The sequence below is a fragment of the Mesoplodon bidens genome, assembly GCF_964165515.1.
Source record: "Mesoplodon bidens genome assembly, chromosome: 4".
Classification (NCBI taxonomy): domain Eukaryota; kingdom Metazoa; phylum Chordata; class Mammalia; order Artiodactyla; family Ziphiidae; genus Mesoplodon; species Mesoplodon bidens.
In genome coordinates this window covers 167,846,632-167,859,645 of record NC_138160.1, presented here as the reverse complement: position 1 = coordinate 167,859,645, position 13,014 = coordinate 167,846,632, and the positions used below count along the sequence as shown (strand labels likewise).

Here is a 13,014-nt window from a genome sequence, read left to right as displayed (position 1 = left end):
ATTTTTAATTCAACAATAGCTGATGCTTATAATGATGTTTTGGACATGCTGAGGTGCCTGTATTATTGTTGAAGGAAGATGACATCCGTTCTAGTTTATTTTTTCTATATATCTCCTTTATTTTTACCTGTAGTTTATTTGAAAGTTTTCTCGTGCACTTACTCTTGTGCTAGGTGCTCTACGTGCATTATGTCATTGATTCCTCACATCACGTGAGGTACGAATTATTCTATTTTACAGATGAAACAAGCTCAGGGAGACTAAGTAACTCACCCAAGGCACAGCAAGGGGCAGAACTGGAACTGAGATCTACTTTTATCTAAAGCCCTATTATTTCTGTTCTGCCACACTACCTCTAAATCTTTGAAAACTGTGACTCTGAATGTTATACACACACGTGCAAACATATATGTGCACACCATCCACAATGTTAACCAGAATAGTAGTCCTCAGCCATTCCAGGTAGCCTTTTGTTGTAGATAGGAGGTTGAGACCTCCACATTGTGACATTATACTCATCTTTTTACTTAAAAAAACCTTTGGCCAGCAGTGCCAACAAGTAACCAACTTGATTCATGTGAATTTTATCTCATCTCAGATGTGCCTGCTTTCAGACGGAAGTGATGAAGTGAGGCAGAAGAGTGAGTTGATGGAAAAGTCACTGTGTAATATTCACTATGTGCTTCACTAAGCAAAGAACCTTGTAGATGTTGTGCATGGTGTGAGCCCATCCACATCTTATTGAAGCCCCCTTTTCTTGAGGAAAAGCCGTTCCATGTGGTCTCATGGGACTGAACTCCCCTCCTCCCTGCCTGTGGCCCTATGATACATACCTGGGCAGAATACCGCATTTCCCTGGCCAAAGAGATTGGATCCGAGATGGGCATATCACCCAAGTTGTGCTAATATGACCTCTCCGTGGGACTTTCGCTGTGACTATCAGTAGTTTTCTCTTTTTTCTTAGGAAGAACAGTTGTGAGGGTAAGCGTCAGCAGCTATCTTATCCACCATGTGTAAGCATTTACCTAAGAATGAAACTGAGAAAAGCAGAACCAAAAGTTTGAGAGAAAGCTTTGAATTCCTAGTGACATCAGTTGAACCCTTTGATTCAGCTGTGCTTAAAGCCAGCTTCATTGCCTTGAACTTCCCAATGATGTAAGTTTTCTTGGAGAAATGGCTCATTCCAGGGCTGGAATTATGAGATGTGCATAGGTGCCAGTAAGTGAGGAAGGGCCCAAAGAATAACAGAGGCAAATTAAAAAGACACAGGGGACTTCCCTGGTGGTGCAGCGGTTGAGAGTCCGCCTGCCGATGCAGGGGACACGGGTTCGTGCCCCAGTCTGGGAAGATCCCGCATGCCGCGAAGCGGCTAGGCCCGTGAGCCATGGCCGCTGAGCCTGCGCGTCCGGAGCCTGTGCTCCGCAACGGGAGAGGCCACAACAGTGAGAGGCCCGCGTACCGCAAAAAAAAAAAAAAAAAGACCCAGGAACCCAACTTGAAGGATCGCCCAATGACCAAATCTAAGGCAATTTTAGCAATAAAATAAAATAAAAATAAAATAAAGGTAGTAATGGATTATATCCTATAGAATAAAATATTTGTGAGTCCATACATCAGTAAATAAATAATTGAATAAATGAGTCAGGGAGATGGGACAACTCTTCCTTACAGTAAAATTCCAATTAATAAATGCAGAATGCATGGTGGAAATAGAAACCATTTGCCAAACACTGTGGTAATAATTGTTGCAGGCAATAATCGTTGATGGATACTATGAGTGGACAAAACTATGATGAGAAAAAGCATATTTGTACAGTCACAAGGTATCATCTCACAAAATAGTTATTTACAAAGGAAAAATTAGTAACCCTATAGTGAAGAAAACTTACAGACACCACCTGGACCAGGTGATCAAAGTTAACATCATAGCAATGGGACATATTGACTCTTGAAGCACTGAGAAGAGTACAACATCACTTCTGTGGTATTCTTACTGAAAATGAATAACTTCAATCCAAATCATGAGACAATATCAGACAAACTCAAATTGAGAGACTTCTATAAAATAACTGGCTAATATTCTCCAAACTTGTCAAGGTCAAGAAAATAAAGAAAGTTGAGGAATTTTCCTAGGCGGTGGAGACCAACGAGATATGAAGCCTAAGTACAATGTGGGATCCTGAACCAGAAAAGAGATGATTGCCAAAATTTGAATCAGGTTTGTGGATTAAGGTATTTTTGTCAATGTTAATTTTCTGGTTTTAATAATTTTATGGCAGTGACCTTGTTTATATTTGGGGAAGCTGGCTCAAGGGAAACTTATATTTTTGTAATTCTTTTGGAAATATAAAATTATTCTAAATAAACGTTATTTCCCTCTTACTATTTTAAGTTATTTTATGTCAGGTTTCTCATCTGAAACCAAAAATGTCCTAATTTAATAAAATATACTATTTTGTCTAATTTTCACTTCAACCCTATAAGGCCAGAGTTATTATCTTCATTTACAGATCATGAAACTAAGCCTTAGGTAGTTTAAATAATTTTCTAAAGATCTCATAGCAAGTGACAGAGCCAGGATTTGAACCTATGTCTATTTGACTTCAAATTTTTATGCATATTAGAAAAATAATCAACCAACTGGATAACTGAGCCTTTTTTTTTTTAATTTTTTATTTTTGGCTGCGTTGGGTCTTCATTGCTGTGCACGGGCCTTCTCTAGTTGCGGTGAGCAGAGGATATTCTTTGTTTTGGTGCTTGGGCTTCTCATTGCGGTGGCTTCTCATGTTGCGGAGCACAGGCTCTAGGTGTGCAGGCTTCAGTAGCAGCAGCATGCAGACTCTGTAGCTGTGGCTCGCAGGCTCCAGAGCACAGGCTCAGTAGTTGTGGCTCACAGGCTTAGTTGCTTCACAGCATGTGGGATCTTCCTGGACCAGGGCTCGATCCCGTGTCCCCTGCATTGGCAGGCAGATTCTTAACCACTGCACCACCAGGGAAGCCCCCATCTTATTTTAAAACATACTGTATTTTCAAAACTCTACCTTGTTCCAGAGAAGACTTGAAACAGAATACTTGTAACTTGGGTGCAGGTTAGAAGAAATATTGGAAAAATATTAGAAAATGTTTTGGTGTTTGTGCTTTATAAGCATACAGTAGAACTCTATAATTACACTTGGTGCAGGACGGCATGCAAATTATTCTCAGTATGGACTTCCTCTGAAAACAATGAACATTTGGCAGACAGTATGATCAAATAAATCAGATAACTGAGGCATTTATACTTGGTTCAAACCTTTGATGAACTGTTTTTTTTTTTATGGGGAAGTAGTTTAAATTTAAGGAAAAGCAAACAGTGGGGCATGTTAAAATATCCATTAACTAAACACTCTGAAAGGGTATAACATGCCTCCAGCTGCCAAAAAACAATTAGGCTGCGAATATGCCTTTGGCTACCTAACCAGACATTCCCTAAACACTTAGTTCTAATTAATTTTCTTCATTACACAACAATGCCTCTCCTAATTACACTAGAGAAATTCTATAAACCTACTAGCTATTCAAAGTCTTTATTGCACAAATTATTCTGGTAGGTCCCTATTAAAAGCAAATCCTCACTCTCTAATCTGTACGTACCTCATCTCAACAGACATGGGCTACTTAGTAAACCCTTGACAGCCAGGCAAACTAGTCTTCTATGTGACAATATTCCAATAGGAGTTTTAGTGTGATGGAACATCAAGGCTGAATAATTGAAAACATACCAAGGTAAAGATGAAAAGTACAAGCGCAAGAAGCACATAGGGTCTGAAGTCATACGCATGTTGCAGAAGTTTGTGATCCCTGGACCAGCAATAGAGGCTGACTCAGAGGAACAAAACTGTGCTTTCGCTAAACTCAAGTGCAAAGGGTAGGCAGTGGCAATCTTCAGCTCCAGAGGCAATATAGCAAGTACAACAATTGGACTGAACGGGTCATAGAACTACAGACTTTTTTTTTTTTTTTTTTGTGGTACGCGGGCCTCTCACTATTGTGGCCTCTCCTGTTGCGGAGCACAGGCTCCGGACGCACAGGCTCAGCGGCCATGGCTCACAGGCCCAGCCACTCCGCGGCATGTGGGATCTTCCCGGACTGGGGCACGAACCCGTGGCTCCCTGCATCGGCAGGTGGACTCTCAACCACTGCGCCACCAGGGAAGCCCTGAGAACTACAGACTTTTAAGGGTAGGCAAAGGCCCTAAACCTATCACTCAACATGTGAGGAAATCAAGGCCCAGTGAAGGGACATGAGTCAGAACTAGAAGTCCCCAAGTCTCTGACCAGAGGTGTCTATACAGCAGAGTCTGCTCTAGAGAGAGTTAGTATAATTTATCAGAGCCTATTAGCTGACTGGTGACAGTGTTTGTAAATTGCATCAGAATTTGATCCTTGCGAAGCCAGTTTTGGCTTCCTTTTCTAGCCACATAAAAATCTGTGATCTTAGGGGAGTTCCCTTGGTGGTCTAGTGGTTAGGACTTGGTGCTTTCACCGCAGAGGCCTGCATTCGATCCCTGGTCAGGGAACCATCCTGCATGCTGCACAGCATAGCCAAAATACAAAAAAAAAAAAAAAAAAAATTGTGATCTTAGTTATCACGGTTTTGGAGGATGTCCTGTGGGCCAGTCAGTACAAATTCATCCCTCGTATTCAGAGCTCAAATCCAACTGATGGTATTTTAGCAGCCTCACTTTCTGTGCTTGGAGTGTGCTGATTACATAACCATTTCAGCCTAGGCCTAGGAACCCGCTTTTTTTTTTTTTTAACATATGAATTTTATCTCATACCATTAGATAAAAAATAACGTAAAGTTTTGTTCCTCAAAGTGTGGTCTATGAACCAGCAGCATCAATGTCCCTTGGGAGATTTTTAGTTCCCATACCTACTGAAACAATTTGCATTTTAACAAGATCTCCAGGGAATTCATATGTGCACTGAGAGTTGAGCAGAACAGGTCTAGAGCAGTGGTCCTCAAATTTCAGCATGCCTCAGACTCATCCTGAGGGTACCCCATCCCCAGAGTTTCTGATTCACCACTTCTGGGCTGAGGTGGAGAATTTCTAACAAGTGTCTCAGGAGGCTTCTGAGACAAAACCTACTTGGATTCTGGCAATAGATTCTTTGCTTTCTCAAGGACTTTTGGGCTTTTGGAGATTCAGTTGCTGGAGGTTTTGGTAGCCAAGGACTCTACCAGAGTTACTGTTCCCAAAGTGTGGATTGTGCAGTCTTTTTTAGGTGATTCTAGAAATTCTACATATTTGAGGATAGCAGTAAGTCAGTGGTTCACAATTTTAGAGGGAGATTATTAACAATACAGATTCCTGGTCCTCACCATCAACCCCCACCCCCTAAATTAGTGGGTCTTGGATGAGGTCCAGAAATCTGCATTTTTAATAAACATCCAGATGATTCTGAGACAGGTGGTCAACAGACACACTCTGTGAAACATTGATTTCAATGCTGAACATCTTAGGGAGAGAGCAAAATTTGTGCTCTCTCAGAAGCAGAATTGCAACGTTCTCCCGATGCGGCAGCATGTGCTTCTCATAATTTAGTAATTGAAGCAGTTCCAGGAAATCAGTCCACTGAGCCTTTCCCTCACTGAAGCCCCAGTAGAACTTGCTCACTCCTCCTTTCTTAATTATGTCCGGCCAGCAGTGAGCATTCCAGCTACTGTGCTCTTTAATCCAGTTATCCATCTTACAACTCCAATTAACCAGGTGCAGCCATCCATCTGGTTAATATGAGGACAAGCTGTTAATTTGTGAATGAAGAAAAGGTCTGCAGACAACAAACAGACTAGCTAGGAGCTGTGGAAGATAACATTTACCCCAATCCTTGTGAAACAGGGTGAAGGAACAGGGGAATTCATTTGTTATAATAAAAGAAGGAAATGCTTTTTGGTGGAGGGAAGTGAATACAGAATTTAGGCAGCTTGGATACCAATGTGACTTGCCCCAGGTCATCTCTGAACTTCGTGTTGTTACCTGTAAAACAGGAAAGTAATAGGACTTAATTTTCAACTCAGGGAAGTTAGGAGACTCCACTGAGATCAAGTGAGACAAGGCACTTTGTAAAATGCAACAGAAATATTTTCATTTGTTTCTGTGCATTTATTGTATACATGTATGTGGGTGGATCTCTTTTTGTGCACATTTATTTTATGAATAGTGTTTTCTAGCAAGCAGATTGTACACTTTGATTACATGCTAGCTTTACTATTTTATTGCCTTCGTGTTTTTTGTTTATTTGTTTTTAATATGCATAATAAGACAGATTTCCTCCATCCCTTCCAACCCCAGTCTTAGATTTAAGTGTGCGTTTGAACGTGTTACAGAGGGAATGTGTCCTCAAATTCACATGTTGAAACCTTGACCTCCAGTGTGATGGTGTTTGGAGGTAAGGCCTTTGGGAAGTAATTAGATTTAAACTATGCCTTGAGGGTGGGGCCTTCCATAACAGGATTTTTTTTTTTTTTTTTGCCGCACCTCGCGGCATGCGGAACTTCCCCGACCAGGGATCGAAACCGTACCCCCTGCAGTGGAAGCACTGAGTCTTAACCACTGGACCGCCAAGGAAGTCCCACAGTGGGATTTAATGCCCCTATAAGAGGGAGAGAGAGAGAGCATCTAGGAAAGGCCACGTGAGTATACATCAAGAAGGCGGCATTTACAAACCAGGAAGAAAGCCCTCACCAAGGACCGAATCTGCCGGCACCTTGATCTTGGACTTCCCAGCCCCCAGAACTGTGAGCGATAAATGTTTCTTGTTTAATTCCCCCCATCCCACCCGCACGAGTCTGTGGTATTTTGTTATAGCAGCCTTAGCTGACTAAGACAGAAGCAATCCCTGGAGAACTTGTTAAAACTCATATGTCTGGGTGCACTGCCAGAGTTTCTGATTCATTGGGTCTGGGAGGAGCCTGAGAATGTGCATTTTCCATAAGGTCACTTTAATTTGGCTGGTTGTAGACCGCATTTTGAGGACCATTGCGTTAAAGCGAAACTTGCCCTGATTATGAAGTAAAAGCTTTTTAAAATTTAGAATGATAATACTCTCCACCTGATATTCCTACTCCTGGTCTCCAATTTAAAAGGAATCATACTCCAGATTTAGAGCTGAATGAGGCAGCATTAAATATACGTCTAGTGACCTTGGGTGCACTTTTGTCAACAGTGCTGAACTAAGCACATTTTCTCTCTTTCCATGTCATTAAAAAAGTGTTTTTAAAGCCTTCCAACTACGCCAGGAGTTTAGAGTCAAGCTGGGGAGACCAAATATACCCTGTAAAACATTTTGTGAATAATTACCAAGCAAAATAAACTCTCAATGCAAAACAGCATCGCCTAAAGTTCCCAGGTGAGAACGCTGTCACGTTCCTAAAAGGAGAAATTGAGATGTAAATGTCAAATGCTCAGAAAGTCTACTTTATTACTTCAGCTTTTTTTTTTTTTTTTTTTACAGCTAGCTAGAGGCAAACCTTTTGACTTCAGTTCAACCAGAGTTGGGATAAAATATTGAGGCACTTCCGTTGGCCTCACTGTCCACCCTGTGTCATTAGATAAGGTTTGGAAGCACTGTTTCTGAGTGTGATCTGTGGGCTGTCTGCAGCAGAATTGCCTTAGAAAGCTATTCAATGTACACATTAAAAATGACCTACTGAAAAGGAATCTTGGGAGCGAGGTCATGGAAACTTCTCATTTAACTAGCTCCTCAGGTGAATCTGATGTTTGTTTACTTTGAGAGGACACCCTCCAGGAACTTCTCCCCCACGTCTAACTTTGGGATTACCGCTTGTCCTTGCAACAACACTATGTGTCAGGTATTAGTAAACTTGCAGCTGTAAGGAGTTTCAGTTTGAGACAGCTTCTGGGTGGATATAACGTCCTAGCAGGCTCTTGATCCTCCCTGTGATAGGAGCCTTCCCTTTGCACCTGCAAGAAGCACAGAGATCTGTGATGGACAAATGGGAGGCAAGACTCTAAACCATACATAACAAAAGGTATCCAAAGGGAGAGAAAAGGATCAGGGTCTGAGGACAGTCAGAAGAGCCCTGTTGCTGTTGGTTGGGTCCAGGGAGCTTGACAGACTAGGTTAAGAGGTAGATCTATTTTTGTTTGTCTTCTTAGAGAGTCCTATTTCTAACAAGGGAATTGCCTTCGTTCACCCCTACTGTTTCCAAAGGGTAGATGGTATGACTATGAGGGCAGTAAATATAGTCCTGTGATCCAGTTGTGAGCTTCAGGCTGAAGGAAAGTCTTTCTTCTTGAACTCCATGGAGCAGTTCCTAATTATGAATGAATACATATCCAATACAGACACCTCCTAAAAGCAGCAATAAGTGCAAAGAAATCTAATCACACTGAATTAATCTAATGATGATTACTGAGTATTTAGTGGTATGGGATTTCAGATTATTAAATAAATGGAACTACGTTATGCATTTGATACCTGCCATTTCCACCTAATATACATGTAGTCACTGTTTTTCCCCCTTGAAATATATTCTGTGATCTGATTTTTTAAATGGCTGTGTACCTTCCCATTGTATTGATATTATGGTTTATATATGTAGTCATTGATGATAGTAGTGTCCTTTGATCCTTCCCAACAAGATTTCTCTTTTTTATATCAAATGACTTTTCCTAGCTTTCGCCTAACAATCAAGGGGTAATGTTCTGAATACAGTAGTTCCATTTCCCTTCCTCCAGATCAGCTGAGTTCTCATTTCATCTTCAGGGGCTTGCTGCAAGCAAATGCAACAATCTCAACCCCTATGTTTCATTCATTAATTCCTTTATTCATCAAATATTGAGGAAGTGGAGGTGACTTTATGGGTTTGATTCTGGTGGTGCTCAAGGCCAATATATAAGGGAAAATAAATGTATAATTTAATACCAGGTAGTGAGAAGAATCACTTAAATAGGTCTGGATTTATTACTCTTAATTGGAAGGTCATCTGTTATATTACAAACACTATTATCAGCAAAGTCAGGGTAGCAGGATGAGGTTATGGTAGGTCAAGGAGGGGTATCATGGACCCCTTCCCCCAGCATAACCACGATTCTTGCTCAGTCCCTGATGGTCTTTCTGGTTCCCCCTTTTATCTACCATAAAAAGAGACTATCTGATTTTTAGCTCAATGCATTATAATTTTTAAATTAGATGGAGAACACTGGGCCTCTTTTCTAAAGCAGATCATTTTATTTATAATGGTCTTGCCTTTGGCTTGCTGCCTGTTGTTTTTGTGGTTTTTCATTTGTTGTTGCCTTTCCTTTTTTTTTCTTCTTTTTAATCAATGAAGGGTTTAGATTGGTATGGACAGTGTTGGGAGTCTAGTTTCTCTTTTCAAGTTGAACAGAATTCTATTTACTGCATATTTCTGGGGTCAAGAAAATCAATAAAAGAGGCCAACAAAAGCCTGCCCTCCAGAAGGCACCAGCTCACTGAACGTATGTTTTGGCAAAAACTGGACTTTTATATCTTAAGAGAAAGGGACAGATCCCAATACTGACTGCTCTGTGAGATGACAGATGAAGAGAAACCTGTCCAAAAAGTTGTTAATGGTTCCTCATTGAACTTTCAGATGTCTGTTCACAGATGAGCTTCTAATTAACCAAAATCTGGCTCCCATGAGGTCAATACAAATCTGACACCTTTTCAGAAGTAAATTTTAGAGTGACTTTCTGGTCATTTTTGAGAGTATTGAAGCATAAAAGCAGTTTGCTTTCCTATAGAAGTTCTTTTCTGTTAGTGTCAAAGATAAAATCTCCATGATCCCTTCTGTGTTTCTCAGCATCATAGCTGAAAAACTCAAAGAATTTTCCCATCAGTTTTCTACAATTCAAACCAAAGCAGACTTAAAGGGAATAATCATGATATCTAGGATTGACTTGTGTAGCCCCAGATGGCTTTTGCATATTTTCATTACGCATTTATTTGGTAATCAGAGGAAGTTATTTTGATTCTTATATATCCAGTTCTTCAGACAGTCAAGTCAGAATAAAGTGAAACATCAAGCATTATGAATGTTAGAGGAAAATACCCCTTTAGCCTGATCTTTATGAAAAGGGAATTAGGAAGTGGAAGTTCAAACCTCGGTCAGTCTGACCATTGTAAAATGTTTCCTTAGATTCTTCAATGTGGCATGGTTAAATTTTTGTGTTAAAAAGAAAGGCTGGGCTTCCCTGGTGGCGCAGTGGTTGAGAGTCCGCCTGCTGATGCAGGGGACACGGGTTCGTGCCCCGGTCTGGGAGGATCCCACATGCCGCGGAGCGGCTGGGCCCGTGAGCCATGGCCGCTGAGCCTGTGCGTCCGGAGCCTGTACTCCGCAACGGGAGAGGCCACAACAGTGAGAGGCCCGCATACCGCAAAAAAAAAAAAAAAAAAAAAAAAAAAAAAAAGAAAGGGTGCTGAGTTAGTTGACTTAGGGCCACCATAATAAGTTATCACAAACTGGGTGGCTTAAACAGGCATTGATTTTCTCACAGTTCTGGAGGCTGGGCTTTCCACATCAAGGTGCTGTCAGGGTGGGTTTCTGGTGAGATCTCTTCCTGTCTGGCAGACAGTGGGTGCCTTCTTGCTGTGTGCTTACATGACCTTTTCTCTGTGTGTGCACAGAGATTGTACTCTGGTATCTCTTCCTCTTCCTAGAAGGACACCAGTTCTATTAGATTAGGGCCCTACCCCTATGACCTCATTTAACCTTAATTATCTTCTTAAATAGTCATATCATGGGTCAGGGCTTCAACATATGAATTTGGGGGGACACAATTCAGTTCATAACAGATGGATCAATTCTGAGGAACTTTGTGTGGGATCTTTCTGGAAGAGATCTTCTCAAGTGTGAAAACCCTTGTAAGTTCTGTTGTTGCAGTGGGTAGGGAGGGGAATGAGACCTTTCAGAATTGGTGACAGAGCCTCAGACCTGACTATCCACGGGGTCCCTGTTAGGAGCTTGTTGATACTTTTCAATCTAGATACATGAGGGTGTCCACATTCAAGCTTGGAGAATGTCCACAGGGTAGTGTGATGCTTTAGCCTCCCAAAGTGTCCTTCAGCAGGTTAAGTAAGAAATATGTTTATTAATAACCAAGGCTCCTTTTCCTTTACCTTTAGTGTTAATCCACAACCAAGCTAAACACATACTTGGGAACTCTGGATTTAATGCCTATCTAATGATCACTTTTGTCAAGGATTTGTTCAGTCGTATGCTTTCTGAGAAACTTGGACAAGTGCAAACAATTTTTTTTAACCTGTCTCACTCTACTGTATATAATAGTATACAGCATAGCATACAGTATAGTCTAGTATTGTATACTGTACTATACTGTATGGTATAGTATACAGTAGAGCTTATATATGTCAAGCCTCAGCCTTCGTAAGGGAACAATTGTACCTTCTTTGGACATAAATGCTCTTGCTGTCAGTGAGCGCAGGTCTGTTTTTTCAATTGCAGGACTCTCTCTGGATGCCTACAATTGAACATTATGTCTGGTCAGTTTTGGGTCCTTTAACTTCCAGGTGAAAGTAGTGTGGCCAGGAGAAGACAATTTATATTTTTCCTGATTAAAAAAAAAAGATCATGGATGTTCATTATCAAAAACAGGAAAAAAAAAAAAAGCAAACCACACCTATAAGAAAGATAGCTCACAATCTTACCACACAGAAGTCATCATTGCTAACGTTTTGACTTGTTTTCATCTGGTTTTTGTTTTAACAGTATTTATGGAGTATTTGCCATATGCAAATACTTTGCATTCATTAAGAGATAGATCTTATTATGCTAGGTTCTTAGAAACTACTATGCCACATGCAATACAAGAGGGCTACTCCCCCATCTACACACCTCTTTGCATGGATTCCTCTGTATGGGTTTCTCTGTACCTTATTTTGCTCAATGTGCTATCATAGACATTTAACCATGACAATAAGCAATCTTTTAATATATCTATGTCATACTATTTCAGGTTGCAAATGTAACACCATGTATTTAATCACTTCCTTGCTGTTGGCTTTTTAGACTATTGCTCCCCCTTTTTTGACGTTACTTTCTGCACACTTGTATGTTCCACCAAATTAGAACCAAAATGTCTATTTTCTGAGACTTGGGTATTTACAATGGGTATCGGGCAATTTTTTTTTCTATCTGAAAATTGTCTCTTATGTGGGGTTATAAACGAGCAGACTTTTGATATGATTATTTCCAGAAAGAGGGAAGAGGCATTAAAACAACTCTAAAAAGTTGAAAGCACATCTCAGAATTCTCAGTCCCTTTATTCCACAACACCTTCTGTCTCCTGACCCCTTCCATCAATTTCATATACATCTTTTTTTGGGAGGAGGGAGCCATGAGGTGGGTAACTTTTTATTTTGATGAAATTATAAGTTTTAAAAATACTTGTAAGAATAATATAAAGAGCTCCTTTAAAATTTTTTTTGAGAAGTTTTAGGTTCACAGCAAAATTGAAGGGAGGGTTCAGAGAGTTCCCATATACCCCCTGAACCCACACATTTACAGCTTCTTCTGTTATCAACGTCTCCCTCCAGAGAGGTGCACTCGTTACAATTGATGAACATACATAATCACCCAAAGACCATAGTTTATTTAGGGTTCACTCTTGGTGTTTTATATCCTATGGGTTTGGACAAATGTATAATGACATGTATTCATCATTACAGTACCACACAGAGTAGTTTCACTGCTCTAAAAATCCTCTGTGCTCTGCCTTTCATTCCTTCTCCCTCCAACCCTGGGCAACCACTGATTTTTTTTCACTCTCTCCATGGTTTTTGCCTTTTCCGGAATGTCATATAGTTGGAATCATAGAAGTCTGATCTTTTAAAATATTTATTTATTTATTTGTTTTTTTTTGGCTGCGTTGGGTCTTCGTTGCTTCATGTGGGCTTTCTCTAGTTGCTGCAAGTGGTGGCTACTCTTCGTTGCAGTGCAGGGGCTTCTCATTGCAGTGGCTTCTCTTGT

At 40.6% G+C, this 13,014-nt stretch overlaps 1 long non-coding RNA gene across 1 annotated transcript in view; it reads left to right on the top strand.

Moving 5' to 3' along the window:
* The first annotated feature begins 1,720 nt into the window (after positions 1-1,720).
* LOC308616663 overlaps positions 1,721-13,014 on the top strand; it is a 90,021-nt gene continuing 78,727 nt past the window's right edge. Inside the window, exon 1 of the long non-coding RNA XR_014015738.1 lies at positions 1,721-2,218. This is a non-coding gene — a long non-coding RNA (uncharacterized lncRNA). The remainder of the gene's footprint in view (positions 2,219-13,014) is intronic.